Source organism: Pyxicephalus adspersus, chromosome 8 (assembly GCF_032062135.1).
Source record: "Pyxicephalus adspersus chromosome 8, UCB_Pads_2.0, whole genome shotgun sequence".
NCBI classification, from domain to species: domain Eukaryota; kingdom Metazoa; phylum Chordata; class Amphibia; order Anura; family Pyxicephalidae; genus Pyxicephalus; species Pyxicephalus adspersus.
Genome location: NC_092865.1, coordinates 8,500,641 through 8,517,118, shown reverse-complemented (window position 1 = coordinate 8,517,118; position 16,478 = coordinate 8,500,641). Strand labels below are relative to the sequence as shown.

The window sequence follows — 16,478 nt, the reverse complement described above, 5'->3', positions numbered from 1 at the left end:
TTATCAGTAAGCCCCTTTACGTCTGACCTGATGGATACCATACTCCTGGGATTTGCCTTGAATATATATTGTGTCAGCTACAGGGAAATCTGTACTTGTGAGCTTGTTAAATTCAAGAGAAAGAATGTTTATCATTTTGATAAGATGTCCTACTTTGCCTGTATTTGTGCTGTTTTTTGACACTTTCTCAGCTATAATTGTGTTATTTACACATTGACTATAAAAGAATGTCAGCTCAACTTTCACTGATCCTTCAGATACACATAGCCCCTGTCTCTTGGCTGATCCTTGGATCCCTCTGGTATTAATTAGCTGGTGCTGTATTCAGTACATTGCTGTGGCAGCGGGAGGCACATGGTAGATGAGGGACCACATGGAACGGCTTTGTTTTATCCCTGTCCTTTAATTTCCAGATATAAAGCTATCAGAGACAGTGGTTTGTCTGCAGTAAATTCTGTTTGCTCTTAGCTGTCTTCAAAATATATCGTTTGTCGTTTGCATGTATTGAAAGTTTATATCCAAACACATTTCACCTTTCATTTAAAAACCGGTGTTCCTGATGAAGAAAAAAAGGTTCCTTTTGGTTGATTTAAATGGAATGGTAAAAAGTTTGGTCCACTGTATTGGGAAGTGAGGGGGAGGTTCACAAAAATGTAGATGGAAGCAAAGCTCAGTGATGATGTAGGTGAGAGGCGTTGTATGGTGGGACACAATGATTCTGGCTCAGTTAATCTCTTACATGTGTCTCTTACATACATCTCTTACATCTATCAAGATACCTTGTGTGATTATTATTATTATTATTATTATTATTATATAGCAGTTTAGGTCTGCTTTAAGCCCTGACAAAGTCAACCGTTAGCCCCCTAAACGTGTTCAGTGCTCAACCCAGAAATTTTTTAAGCCAGGTGAGAAGAAATTTTAGGTGGGTGGCAGCCCCCGTATTGTGACCAAACTCTTTGGTAACCACCCAAAAACAGCCGGGTGGGTGCGCCCAGCTAAAAGTGCCTGAGGAGAACCCTGGTAATGTTTTTTTTTGGATGTTTGGATTTTTGTTATAAATCTTAATATACTTGGCTCCTATACCATTTGTACCCTTCTATGGCAATCTGTTTCCAAACTACTGGAGCTGCATTTCATTTATTGGATCTCCATCTTCTTGAGGGAAGTAATGGTATAATGTATGAATGGGTGTTTTCATCTGATGGGTGGAAAGGACTGAGAAAATACTTACTTTTGCCGACAGCAGACTGATAAGATCATCCCAGCCTAAGTACATAATGTAAAATGACTGATTTCTGTAACTTTGCAAGTCATTTTAGTATTCTATGTGCTACAGTCTGAGAACAACCTTTCAATGTTGTCATTCATACAGAACCGTGGCTCCAATTCACAGAAGTCAGAGCCTTGGCTCTCTTTATGTAGCAGGAAAAACAAGAATTGTTGGTAGTTTGCTGCTGCAGGCCGGAACTACCTAGTAAGTGACTAGTTTTAGTCCTGATATCCCACTAGTAGGGTTATTAACTTCTTGCACATTCTTTAACGTTTTTTAAATTCCCATCTTCCACTTTGTCTTCCTATTCTCTCTGAAAGAATTCGAGCCGTGCAGTTCACAAGTCTCCGTAGACAAATATTTGTCGTTCTGATGGTAATTAGATTCTTGGGTTGTGGATGTGTGCAAAATGTTGGAGCTTGAGGTTGAAATTGCGAATGGTGACGTGTTATGCAGCATTGGTGTGGAGAATTGTGTGATGACGGTTGTCCATGTGAGTTTTTTTTTTTTTTCAATACTTACTGTAAATTGAATTCTTGCACCAGTTATCCAGGTGCAGTGTCACTGTACAATGAGAGCTTCTCACAATGTGCATTATAATCTGCAGCTAATTGGTGCTGGTGGACGTCAAGAAATAATTAAGTCCTTTCCTTCCTATCAGGCTGTCCCTGTCCCACCTCCTTTCATTAGTATTTCAATCATGAAGGCGCCTTTGCTTTGTTTGGTGTTTTACAATGTATTGATAGAGAATGGGAAATGTTCATCTTCTGTCTTTGTATATCATGCATATGGCTGGGGTATGGCTGTGTATGGAAGGCGGAGGATTTCTGGACACGGGGTTCCGTCTGGCCTGCACTACATTTCCCCTCTTTATATTAATGACTGTATCAGTGGCTTTTCTTTGGGATATCAAACTTAGTTACCCTAATATTTTAATTTGAATTATTGACATCCCATATTTCTTTAATAATATTATTTTTATTAAATTATTAAACAGGATTTATATAGTGCCAACATATTGCGCCACGATGTACATTTCCTTCATAATTAGGATATAGTTGGTCCATTTGTTTGGCTCAATCTAAGCCCTCTTGGTGGCTTTGTGGACCCCCCTGCTCCTCTATCTGGAGTGCTGATACCTACACTCCCTTATTTTTAAGGAAGTAGAAACCTACCCATGTTTATTGCTCATTCCTGAAGAAGCACCTTGTGTTCTGTGAAACGTGTCGAATGATATAACTTTGAATAGAGTTTTCCCTCTAGTGAAATTTGTTTCCATGAATGATATTCTTGGAGGAGATAGAACCTTGTACATGTATATATGCTAGGGTCCAAACAATTGCTGTAAATCTATTCGTGCACAATCTGTCTTGTTTTTAATTGGGTTGTTTGGTATGGTTTAATTTTTTGGATTTAATAAAAATTTGATATTTTATCTATGATTGCCGTTTGATAGTCCCACTTTCTGGATTCTCTTGTTCGTTTTCTTCTCCATATTATTTAGGGACAGGGTAGGTCTTATATGTGTTGTATATTCTAGTAAGGGGATTGATTTTTTTATTATTTTCTTAATACATAGGACCCTCTTTTAAACACAAAAGGTTTTAGTTGACTGTTTATAATTATTATATTCTCCTAGCGATAAAAATTGCAGCTATCTGCCTGTATTGATTATTTTCTTCCTGGTAACAAGGCTGTATTTATACCCACCGCCCTCTGTTCAGTAAAGCTCCAGGCACTGATATCTCTGTGGGCTTAGGGGTCAATTGTTTAGCTGCTGGCTGCCAGTGGTCATTGTCGTCTTATTATTTACAGCGAGGGGCAACCCCAGGCTTAATAAAAAAAAAAAGCTTGGTATGGTGGTGGACCCCATTATTCTTAAAGCTACCATCTTATTATTTATACTGAGGGGCAACCCTAGGCTTATTATGGAGGCTTGGTATGGTGGTGGACCCCATTGTTCTTGAAGCTTACCATCTTTTTATTTATACCAAGGGGCAACCCTAGGCTTATTATGGAGGCTTGGTATGGTGGTGGACCCCATTATTCTTAAAGCTACCATCATATTATTTATACCGAGGGGCAACCCCAGGCTTAATATAAACGCTTGGTATGGTGGTGGACCCCGTTATTCTTGAAGCTGCCATCTTATTTCGTTATACCAAAGGGAGACCTCAGGCGTAATATAGAAGCTTGGTATGGTGGTGGACCTCCTTATTCTTGAAACTACCATTTTATTATTTATACCGAGGGGCAACCCCAGGCTTAATATAGAAGCTTGGTATGGTGGTGGACCCCAATATTCTTGAAGCTACCTGTAACCTTTTTATAGATTACATACTTTGCATATAAAATTGTGAATGCCATTAACCTAGTGGTAAAATCTGTGTTGATTTTGAAGCTCAAATAAATCCATTTATGTGATATTTTTTCAAGCAGTGTATATTATAAAGATATTTGTTTGGCCCTGTTTATTCTTTAGGAATTTTTCCATTTTTACTGAAGGCCAGGAGGAGGCAGATTCAGAACTGCCGGTTATTGACGCACGAGAATTGCTGTCTCCAGGTCAGGGTGCTCCAAAGTGAGGGCAATCGTTCAGTGGGGAACCAGCAATGATGACAAAGCAGTGACAATGTAATAGAAAGAATATGCATTACTTATTTTATATTTATTATTCAGTACGTGTGGCAAACATATTGTATCAAGTTCAATTTTAATTTTTATGCTTTAAACCACCAGTGCAAAAGAGGGGCCTCGTTTAAAGTAGAACTACAGTTCCATTTTTTAAAATGGGCATCAGACAGGGCTTGATTGAAAGGGACAGGCTATGTCCCTTCTGCAAAAAGTATTCTTACCTGCCTGGTGACTATCCACATGCGCAGCTCAGAGTTGGTTGCTAGGATACCCAATACATGGCGGCTTTTCCTGCAGGTGAATGAACTCCTGCACATGAGCATTTAGATATATGTCATCCCAGCTTGGCCAATCAAGAATTGGAATGTGCAAGAGAAGAAGGAAGAAGATGGCAGCCCCTGCAGTGGATCGGGGTAGGTAAATATCCCATAGACTTTAATTGTGCGTTAAAGATCAGTTGAATTTTTTAAGAATTACTTTTTTCCCCCTAAACAGTATTTTCTTTTTTTTAAGCTGTAGGGGGGTGGTCTCCCCTTTATTGTAACTCTACTTTTCAGTGACCACCCAAAAACACTGAAAAATGCGGGGTGGTTCACTCAGCTAAAAGGAGATGGGAAGAACACTGCTAAAATATGGTTAGACGACCACCTTCTATTTCTAGCCTTCCTGATGCAATGGCTACAGACATACAAAGGGGTCTATTTATAAAGCCATAAAACTGAAACATTTCCTAGTGGAGAAACAATTCCTGCCAATATTTATATAGTGCTGACATATTACACAGCGCTGTACAAAGTCCATAGTCATGTCACTAACTGTCCCTCAAAGGAGCTCACAATCTAATGACCCACCATAGTCATATGTCCTTAATACAATCTAAGGTCAATTTTGAGGGGAAGCCAATTAATCTAACTGCATTTTTTTGGAATGTGGGAGGAAACTGGAGAACCCAGAGCAAACCCATGCAAACACGGGGAGAATCTGCAAACTCCATGCAGATAGTGCCCTGGCCGAGATTCGAACCTGGGACCCAGCTCTGCCAGAGTGCTAACCACTGAGCCACCGTGCTGCCCACACATGTACCTGGAAGATACTCCAGGCATCTGCAGGGTATTATGTTTTGAGTTCAGGTCCACTTTAAATGGCAGTGCTATTGGGTAGATCTGATCACCACTTGGTCATTAGTGTCCGGTGGTAATTGTCAGGGCTACAAAGACAAGTAAAATATGTCATCTTGCTCATCATACTGATTTTAATGCAGTGCTGTTAATTTTGCCCATCTCTTGCCATGTAATTGAGATCTGTGGAGCCATTCACTGGCATGTGTGCCCAGGACTTGTACTGTAATAGCCCTCTGGCTGTTCATATTGTGCGCAGACAGAACATGCTGTCCAGTGTTGTGCTCGAGGCTGCTGCTATACCAGATCAGCTTATAAGATGGTTGAACAAAGCTGGGATCATTATTAGTAGATTAGATTGTAAGGCATCTGCAGAAATACAGCTCTCATACACAATATCCTTCTGGGAGACTCCGGGGCTGGGGTGCTGCTTGAAGCAGCCAATCAGATTATCAGGGCAGGACTAGGACATTTTGGATCTGTGATTATAATTAGTAATGCATTGCCAGTAAAAAAAAAGACCTTATTGATGCTGAACAACATTCAAAAGCTCACAGCTGCCCAAAAACAGGGAGGTTGGCCACAATTGCAAAACCAAGGCTGCAGCATAAAAAATAAATAAATGAACCCTTTTTTAAAAATCAATTTATGTGATATTTTATACAGCAGCCTATCCAGTGACATGATAGTTCTTGACCAACGCTAATGCATTATACTGGATACCCCATCCCAGCTGTTCTTATTTAGGACACTCATGAAAGGGAAGCAATAGGTCTGCCTTAGCAGGTGGCGTGTTGGAGTTCTACAGAGAGACCACTGCTTCCACACAGAGCAAGGGCCTTTCTTTGCTGCATGCTGGCAGGATACAGGCCTTTCTACTCCATGCACTTTCTAAAGGAGATGTAAGATTTTGTTGAGTCAGCTGTAGTCTTTGGTAATGTTACAGTTGGGTTGGAAGAGGGATGGACACATCGAACATGTATATAGTATTGGAGAGCAAAGATGCCGTAGCATACCGCTGCAGTGTTCTCGCCAGACCCTTTTTATCTGGATGCAACACCCGGCTGTTTTTGGGTGCTTACTTAAAGTTGGGTCACGATACAAGGTTGGACACCGGCCTACAGCTTATTCTCATGCAGCCTAAACATTTTTTGGAGGAGAACACCACTGTAAACCTGGACTGTGATAGAGAAATCAGTGGCTCTGCCCAGGCTATGTATCGTGGCAGAAATGTGTTAATCGCAGTGCAGCCCAAACAAAATAATGGCTTGCGTACTCAAGCATTGCTGTCCACCATTCCATATCCCCCTCCTATTGTGTGATACATCTCCCTGGCAGATCCACGAACAAGGAACAATCATAATAAAAGTGAAGGGGAGAGAGCACTGTGGGGTGCCGCTTTGCGGTTCTCCCCTCTCCATAGAGCATATTAATGCTGTATGTACAGCGCTCCTTCATGGATCGTTCAGTCTTTTGTCCTTGGAAAGGATCATGAAAGATCCTTTCCAATGACATTTATTGCATGTGTGACATGACATGCAAGTCAAACACAGATAAATAACTGATGTGTTCACAAGCTCATGGAAATAATTTTCATGTAAAAGGTACACCTTTCTGTATGCCTTAAGCTACGTACACACGTCAGATTTTTATCGCCCGATAATCGGCATCGGCCAATTATCGGGCGAAAATCTGCCGTGTGTACAGTCGGTGTCGTCCATCGTCCGGACGATCGACCTGCCGGATCCACGGACGATGGACGACAGCCGATCGTAATGAAAGTGAAGGGGAGAGCGCGCAGCAGGGTGCCGCTCCGTCGCTCTCCCCCTCCCCTCTCCATAGAGCATGAACGGTGCTGTATGTACAGCACCGTTCATGCATCGTGCACTCCCTTGTCGTTGGAAAGGATCGTGAAAGATCCTTTCCAACGACAAAAATTGGCAGTGTGTACGCAGCTTTACAGCCAAATGTTTATGGACTCCTGACCATTACGATACATAGGCATAATTCTGTATTCACCTTTTAGGTTTCGGGGTTTCCAGTTAAGGATCCATTGGGTCCAATTCAAAGCCCATGCTTTGCAGTATGATGATGCTATCGCTTCCTGCATTGCAGCATACTGCGACATGTGCGTTATGTGCTGTGTCAGGGGAAAAACATGCATGTTCTAAGAAGCTGTGTTGTGGTTCTCACAATCAAATAAATTCCCTACCAGTGCCCTGCCAGTTCCTCAATATTCTGCCATTGATTTTGTTTTCTTTTTGTGTGTGTGTGTGTATGTGTGTGTATATATATATATATATATATATATATATATATATATATATATATTTATATTTATTATTATTTGCAGAGCCCATTTCTTCTGTATCCCATCTGTTGTTGAGCACATCCAAATTAATGAACACAAATACATTTCTGTAATCTCACAGAAATAACCTACAATGTTTCCACAACAGCTGGTTTAAGTTTCTCTAATTCTATCCATTTATGGAAACTTGTACCAATCCATAGTTTATATTTATGTCTTCTCTGCTAGTTTTATCATCAGGAGAGATATAGATTATTGAAGAGTAGATATGCTATACTGATTGAGATGGAACTAAACCCCACTATACTCGCCCATCCCCATTCCATCGCAGGGTGCTGACATCTTCTCTCTTCTGGATTCCGATCTTAGACTGGGTACACACGTACAATATTATAGAAGACCGAGCACGTTATACATACTGCACATTTCTGCTCTGACGAGGGGAGAATGGCGGAGCAGCACCCCGCTGCACTCTCTCTCTCCTTCACTTTCATTACGATCGTTCATTCTTTGTGGATCTGCTGGGACGGTCATTGGAACGACAAGCGCTGAACACACGCCAGATTCTCGTCCGATATCAGTCCTGAACTCCACCATCATCTGACGTGTGTACGTAGCCTCAGGCCATCTTGATTGGCTGGGCTGTGCTGACGTAACTCATTCAGTCGCAGGGAAAGCCATTATTGCTGATCATCCAGGCAATCAACTGGTGTCCCGAGTACTCCAGTTTACCAGTAACCATAAAGTAAAAAGCGCCAAAATGAAAGAGAACATCCTCAGCGGGTACATTATCCCCCATTTGCACATTTTGGAACGTATTACTTCTGTTGGACCGACATACCGTCTATTAGAAATTTATATTCATTGTCCACATTCCCTCCTCTAGAATCCTCATTTATCTCACTGCAGACTGTGGTGCCATAGCTGAACGACCAGTAACAGATTTATATACGTCCTGTGTACACGCCATCCAGTATAATTTACACTGGCATTTCCATAAAGAGCTGCAGGCACAATAATTGTCAGGCAGTGCCAGTCATTTGCACACAGCAGCTTTTCATTCAGCAACTCTCACTGTTTAGCAAGATGCAGTTAAGGAATTACAAGTCCTTTTAAAGGCAATATCATTCTCCATCGGCTTGTTTGTGCCAGTTGGGTTATGCTAGGCATTCATGGGCAGATCTGGACATAAGAGGCAATGGAGCTGTTATTCTTCTTCAAAAACATTTGGGGGGGGGGGGGGGTTGCTTGTAGCAGCAAAGTAAACCCCTTTGACTTGCTGCAAGTGCAATTTAGCAAATGAGAGATTTGTTAAGGGGCTGTTTGGTTGCTTTTGCAATTACTTATTACTTTTATTTCAGCACAGCCACCTTGATAGGACATAGAAAGACTTGTGAGAAAGTGGGATCGAGCACAACTTATTTTTATGCATCTATTGTCTAACACTATTGTTCTTTGAATGTTAATTCTTTCCTGATATACAAGGCTAGCTATGATAAGCTTTTGCTAATAATGGCATTTCCATTTGCAGATTTACAACCACAAAAGGTTTACAAGACAACCACAAAGGCTTTAAACGGGTACGAGCAGCTGTAGCCGCTTCTAGGTAAGTACTGCTAATTGACTGATTAGATTGTTTGTTACTCTGACAAGTGCTTCTGCTTTTATTGGGCCTTCCTGTGTTGGCAAACATTGTGTATGTGCAATCTCTGTTTTTTTCCACCAAGGACACCATGTAGGTCTTTGTTAATATTCTGCTGTGACTGCCATAAGCCAGAAAGATCTGAAAATTGTTTACCTTACCATTAGGGAAAATGAAGTGTCTTTATAAATGCATTTTCTGTCCGGTGTGTTGTTGTTGACTGGCTGTTGGGCTGAAGGAAAAGAATAGAAATTAGTTTTTTTGGGTCAGCCATTCAGGGAAGACTTGATGACCGACCTGTGGGTTATACTGCCACCTACTGGAAAATTGATTGGATATTGGCCAAGAGATCTGTAAGCCGGCCAATGATGACCCATTCTACTACTGGCATGCCTTAGATTTTGTTTTTCCCCGCTTACATCTGGCATGGCCATCCTCTACCTCGCTTCTGGAGTGCTGCTGCAGTAGCAGCGATAGCTTAGAAATGACCCTTGGGCACTGGAGTGGTTTCCAGATCTGGACGGCTGGCATTGAGTCTCTGAAGACTCTTTGTAAATAGGTCAGTTGGGCCATGTTTCGGGAACTACCTGTTTTATATAAGGTGCCCACAGCTCACAATCTATTCATGGCACCAGGGCTGCTTGCAGTGCGCTTTGATGATGCCAGATTCTGCAACCTGTAATCAGGTTGTCCTCTGTTTCTTAGGTGTCTGCTGTCATCAGAGTCCTCCATGGCCCCTTCCTCTGCCCTAAAATAAATACTTCCTGTCCCTCTATGGACTTGAAGAAAAAAAAAAAAACCTATTTTGAATAGATAATCAGTATTTGTATAGCACTGACACAATATGCAGCGCTGTACAATAAATAGGGGTTGCATATGACAAAGAGATAGAAACATTGACATAGGAGGAGGAAAGGACCCTGCCCAGAAGAGCTTACAATCTAAGAGGTGTTACTGTCACTATATAAAACATAGTGTATTCCAGCAATGAAAGACACATACTTACTTGTCCTACTGCCTGTGCTGCCTATTTTACTTTTCCTATTGACACTGAAACATTTTCAGCATCTGAGACTTCGGGGAGCGTTGGATGACTGGTCCCCCATTTGTTCAGTGTGGTTTATTCCAGTGTCCCCTTTGTCACTACCGGATATAGTAGCAATGTATATGTCAGCAGAAGGAACCACAGCATGCAAAAGGGTACAAAGCAAAGTGAAAGTCTATGGCATTGAACATGCAATATTCCTTCTTTTGCAAGGAATGCTTTGTTTTTGTTGTTTTAAACCACATTTTAACATTGACATGACCTGACATAAAATGTGGAAGAAGCCCTGAAGAAGTCATTTCAGATGTGATCTTGTGGTTGTTTCTTCTTCACCTTCTAGGGGGCAGACTGTACAAAAATAATATATATATATATATATATATATATAATATATATATATATATGCGCATGCGGGGGTATTTACCCACTTAATTGCCAGACCATTTTGTGTTTATTTTTACCTGGTTTTCAGTTATGTAGCTTTGAATTTTTGTCTGTAGTCAAATTTATATTAATTTTTCCTTTGTTTTTTCACCCCTTTTATCTTTTCAATAACTTTTACATAGCTAGATCACCTTATAATAAAGTTCCTCCATATATGTTCAACAGAAACATTTACTTTATTGTGAACCCCCAAATCTATATTAAAGAAGAACTGTACTCAAAACAAAGACACACTAGCCTTCAATCCCGCAGGGCAGTCTGATCATTCTGGGGTTGTCTTTGTCTTCTCTTCCGGGTTCTTCATCCTACGTCACCTGGCCCAGGCGCAAGAACAGGCGCCGTAGGATGAAAAAAAATTCTCTTTGAGCAAAAAGGTTTCATGCTTGAGCATCTGGAGCATGCGCAGAAGTTCGGAACGCCCAAGAGCCTCCCGGGATGCACCCTTTTTTTTTTTTTTGCAGGGGTGTTGCAAAAAAAAAAAAAAAAACAAACAGAATTTTTACCCTACATAAAGGGGTTCTCTACCCTTTAATGTAAGTTTAGGTATGCTTTAAAGTTTGTTTTTGTGCATTTTTTTTTTCTGATCACTGACGGGCAGTTTTATTTTTGGGGTCAGCAGAGATGATGTAGGCCCCTCTTATTACATTTCATTTACCTGCAGAATACCCAGCTGCTAATTAAGCCAAAGTTATACTTCCCCACAATGCAGCTCTCTGAACTCTTTGCACCGGAGTTGTTAGAACACAATATGCCTGGGTTAGATATAATGATCTCCGGCGGCCATTGCTCTCTTTGTGGCTGTAGGTTGCATTGAGTTTATTGTGAAGTGACCTGCAGCTCATCAATGTAAAAGGTTTTCCACTAAACTGTTGAAGGTTAAAATACAGTTTGCTTAGCCCTTTCAAACCTTTCCATACTGGTGCGTCATGGCATGTGTGTTAATGTGTAAGGCGGTAAACTCGCCTATTTAAAGGATCCCTGTACACCACAACGCATGGTATTGCCTTACCGCACATCATATGGTACTGCACAAGCGAATTGCATTATTACATTTGCAACACCAATTGTTTAAATGCCTTTGCTTTTTTCATTACATGTATACAATTCTGAGATTCATTCTCTCTATATGTCTCTTTGACTGCTGTCCCCAAAACTGCAAGTGATTACAAAATATTGAGTACTAACAAGCAAACCCGCACCCAAACCAAGCCAATGCACCAAAGGAAAATTCTTCACCTGCTGCTAATTATGTTGTCAGTTCTCAGATGTTTGTCTCTAGTTTATCTTATTTGGGGAGTTTTAAACATTACATGTTTAGGATAGAAGAAATGATTGTAAAAGAAACTCTATAGATAGGACATTGCAATGCTCTTTATCACCACTAGATGGCAGTGTATGTAGTACAATATAAATAAGCGTATGTAAACCATTACATTGAATTTCTGTTTATGTTGTGACTTTATCCTCCATCCTGCATATAAATATCGTTGATCCATCACTGCCTCCTCTTTTTATTTAGCTGGTAGGATTTAGTAGGTATAGTTAATATTATCCCTTTTTCCTCATTTATTGATTAGTACAGTGTGAGTTGGTAATATTTTCCTAGTCCACTAGGTGGGGCCATTGCTCTATAAATGTATTTTTGCATTGGGATTGCCTTGCAGTTATCCTTTCTTGCTGTGTTTTATGCCATGAGTTGGACCTTATATTGACCCCATGTTCATCAGCTTAATCACATATATACAAATTTTCATGAGCATTCTTTTACTACTGGGAGTAACATGGAAGATGGTGGGAATGTTTTATGCGTTGCATTGCTTTAAGTATGGAGAAAAGCTGAGTTATTTCCTCAGTTTGAATTTAATACAGGGCAATGCAACATTGGATATTTCTTTCTAACACTCCTAATCCCAATAGATTTTCATACAGCCATGCAGTTGTTGGAGAGGAGACATATATATATATATATATATATATATATATATATATATATATATATATTATTGGTAGAGATCTAGGACTTGACTAAGGCTGTAAACTTTGGAAAAGGTCACTGATGCTCTTACTAAATGCCCTGCTATTTGTTTAAAGTGATGTGTGAAATTCTACAGGATCCGTATTTGTTTTTCTCTTTACAACTCAGATGTTTTACATGTTTTAATTAAATCGTCTGAGGGGGAGGGGGGTGTTGAGAAATAACCGGTTCCATACCAAAAACAATTGTGCTAAGAACTTTGCTCATAAAATGTACAAAAGGTCACCTCCAATGCTTTAACTAACCATGAATTTGGTAAATTAGTAGTTGGTGTCTTTATCAATTACCCATTGTAAGATTTTGTTTCTGCCCCTGGGAACAATGCCATGGTATCCGTGTCAGTTTCTTTCAGTTGTTTTTTTCCAGGTGTCTGTTTATTCTTCATTATTGAGAACCTTTCATGGATGGGGGATCTTCCCTTGGTTTTGTGATGCCCCCACAATCGGCCAGGCATATTACAGTTCTGTAGACCCAGCAGTATTCTCCCCAGCCCCTTTTTTACATGCAAAGCCCCTGCGATCCATCTCTCACGCAGGACATTTACATTGCTATCTTTTTGCAGATCTGGTAATTGGGCAAAGCTTCTGACTTGTCTAATAGCTATTTCCACAACAAGTGCTGGCTGTCAGACGTTCAGACATCTGCCTGACCCTTAGACATTATCTCATCACCAGGTCTGATTTACAAACATCACCCAGCACTTTTTGGGTGGTTACTAAAAAGTTGGCTCATAATACAGGAGGTCACCCCCTACTTACAGCTTCTTCCCACTTAGCTTCAAATACATTCTGGCAGATCAATGTGCATATATGCAATATAACTATATGTTGTATTATCTATAACAATATCGGGGCTCAGCTTTTCTGGTATTGCTGCACATTCCTGTGCCTAGCTGATCCTCTTATCTTACTACTAGACAGAGTCTGTCTGATGGGACACAATAAACTCTCTAAGAACATGAAATAATTTACCTGTTGGGGTGACAAATCTAGACAAAATATCACATGGTCTTTGTTTAAATCCCATTACGGGCTTAGAAAGCAGTGTATCATATGTATTTGTATTTCCAGAGAAAGAATTGTCACAGAATAATGCAGAAGTGCTATATGAATATTAGGCATGGATTGTAATAATAAGTCAACATATAGGAATGCTAAGAGAACATTAATATACAGAGAGAATATATAACCTAGGTCAAATGATTTGTGTTTTTTTTTTTATTCATTTGTGAGGTTTACATCCCACGCAGCACAGCCAGGGCAGGAGACCTGACTTCTCTGCTGCAGTTATACACCATTTTCAGGTTTTGTCCTTCAGAACCAGTGCGTGGACAGTGAAAGGAGAAGCAGTAGTTACCCTTTAATTCTGCTTTCCTTTTATTATCACACCTCTTATTAGCACTTATGTTTGGCTCCTTGTGCTGTTTTTTTCATCCAGTCTCAGCTGCTCTTTCGTACATTAGTCCTCCCCCAGCACCGTATTGCTAGAGCAAGTCAAAATCTTACTACTTGCATTAAAGATTAATTTAAACAGTTCTGTGTGCATTGCAGTTTATATGTGTAAGTGGGCCCATATAGCTGCTCTTTCACACTACATTGTATCCCATAGATGCCATGTTCTGGCCAAGTCCCTGAACCTCTGGGGGGCAATGTTATTATCTGGGGTGCCTGGGGATGAAGTATTATCATCTGGGGTGCCTGTGGGGGCTGTGGTATTATCTGGGGTTCTTTGAGGGGCAGAGTTATGATCTGGGGGCAGTGTTATGATCTGGGGTGCCTCTGAGGGGCAGTGTTGTGATCTGGGGCACCCATGGGGCCCCTGCTATGATCTGGTTGCCTGTAGGGGCCATGTTATGATCTGGGCTTGCTTCAGTGGCTCAGGTCAAGTGGTTTAGCAATGTTATGTGCTAAAAAAAATGAGGCCAAATGTGTGCCCTAAGACAACAGTAATAAACAAGCTTTTTTGCAACCAAGCAAGAAATCTGTCCCAGATTAGCAGTAAGCAAATTGTGCTTCCTCTTCTTTCTATACAATTAGATATTACACGCAGTAGCAGCATTTTTGAATCATTTACACTCGTTGATCCAATTCATTTAATTGAGCTGATCACTTTCACAATAATATTGAGAAAATACGCGATGACATTACTGTTTAGCATGCCAGCCGAGAAGCCGTGTTTGTTATTCGGAGTTCTCTGCGCTGTAATCTGAGGTTTAGGTAAGAGAGAACAGCGTGTAATGTAGGTCAGTGTCGCTCTACATCTCTCAGCAAAAACTGCCAATGTCTGCTCCAGATTTATCAGCCTTTGCACATGTGATGACCTTGCGTAAGAAAAGCAGATCTCCCCAGGTCTGGTAGCAGCGAGCCAGCTCTCCGATCAGATGTCGGCTCCTAAAAGTGACACGTGCTTCAAATTGTCAGTAATTACCTGGCACGAGGCAAGGTCAGACTCTGCTATATACATAATTCTGGGTGTTAAGGAATGCACTAAATGTCAAATCTTGCATATTAAATATTTAGAAAAATTTTATAAATGTGCAGTTATTAATTAGCACACAAACACGGTACTATAATTAGCACAGAAATGTTCAAGTATTCCCGGTGTCATTGCAGGATAAGTTGTGGCCTTGCACATTCTTGCTGCAGACACAGAGACCCAGTGCCCAGTCTGAACAGTACATTGAGTTACACATGGGCCTTTGGGGGGGATCATACTGCAAGTTATTAATACTATTAAATACAATAGGATGGGTGGTTCCTCTGCTTTCATACTTCTAAGGCTTGACTGATTTCATTTCTATGTAATGTTAGTAAGGACTACGGAACAGCTGATGCAAGGGTCTGTTCTGGTGAATTTTTTTTATACTGGCATGATGAAATTAAGAACTGGAATAGCCCTGCAAAGTTTAGGGGGAAATTGAGTCATCACTTCCTTTTCCAACAACATATTTGAGTACATATTGTACAAGTGTTCTGGTTGAGTTATATGAGGAACCAAGGAATTGGAAGCTGCATTAAAGTACAGAAATGCAGAGGTGCATCTTCCCGCAGCAGTGCTTATTAACCTCAACTACAGCCACATTCTGTTCCAAGTGCTGGATAAAGCATTAGAGTCACTTTATAGAGACCCTGTATAGTGGAAGCTCTGCCCATGAAAGACAAGCAACTGGCAATAAAGTAGTCACCAGTGGGTTCCCCCCCCCATCACTGACTTTGCATGCTTTGTTCTGCACATTGTCATTCCTTTGGAGCAGCCATCTTTGTAGGCCTTTGCAGGGCCTTGCTTCCTCATAGCACAATTGCTTGCTTTCTCATGGCACAATTGCCCTCTTATGACTGGTGATCTGATGACCAATGGGGAATAATGAAGCAGCATGGATGGCAAAAGCTCAGATTCACAGAATGGATTAAGCAGAAGCAGGACAATTCTTGCACTGCAGCTCCTCAGGTACAGCTTTCATTACCTCAAGGAGAGCAATGAGCAGTATTACTAAATCTTCTTGTGATGGGCCAGGTGCCTGGGATGGGGCATTGCATGCTTTATAATTGTTAATGGCTCAATCTTAAATGACCTATACCTTGTACCATTGGGGACATTTTTCCTTCCTTTCTGTCTCAGGGACACAATGGGAAGTAAAAGTAAATCTCCCATAAATGAGACGAATATTAGGCTACGTACACATGCCAGATGATTCTCATCTGCTAATCGCCTCAGGGCTGATATCGGACAAGAATATGGCGTGTATACAGCGCTCGTCATTCATGTATCAATCCTGACAGATCCACAAACGATCATATTAAAAGTGAAGGGGAGAGAGCACATCAGGGTGCTGCTCCGTCCTTCTCTACTCTTTCCATAGAACAGAACGGCACTGTATGTACTTTTTGTCTTTTGTTTTTGCTAAGGATCATGAAAGATCTTTTGCAACGACAATTATTGCACATTTATACCCTGCCTTAGCAACTTGGACGGTTGC

General features: G+C 40.8%; 1 protein-coding gene across 2 annotated transcripts in view; it reads left to right on the top strand.

The window, feature by feature from the left end:
• The window catches only part of GNG12 (G protein subunit gamma 12), an 82,933-nt gene that overhangs the window by 21,790 nt on the left and 44,665 nt on the right, over positions 1–16,478 (top strand). Inside the window, exon 2 of one of the 2 annotated variants that reach the window (XM_072419449.1) lies at positions 8,868–8,942. The exons of the other annotated variant lie outside the window; for it this stretch is intronic. The gene's annotated coding sequence lies outside the window, so the exon portion shown is untranslated. The remainder of the gene's footprint in view (positions 1–8,867; positions 8,943–16,478) is intronic. 2 annotated transcript variants of the gene reach the window in all.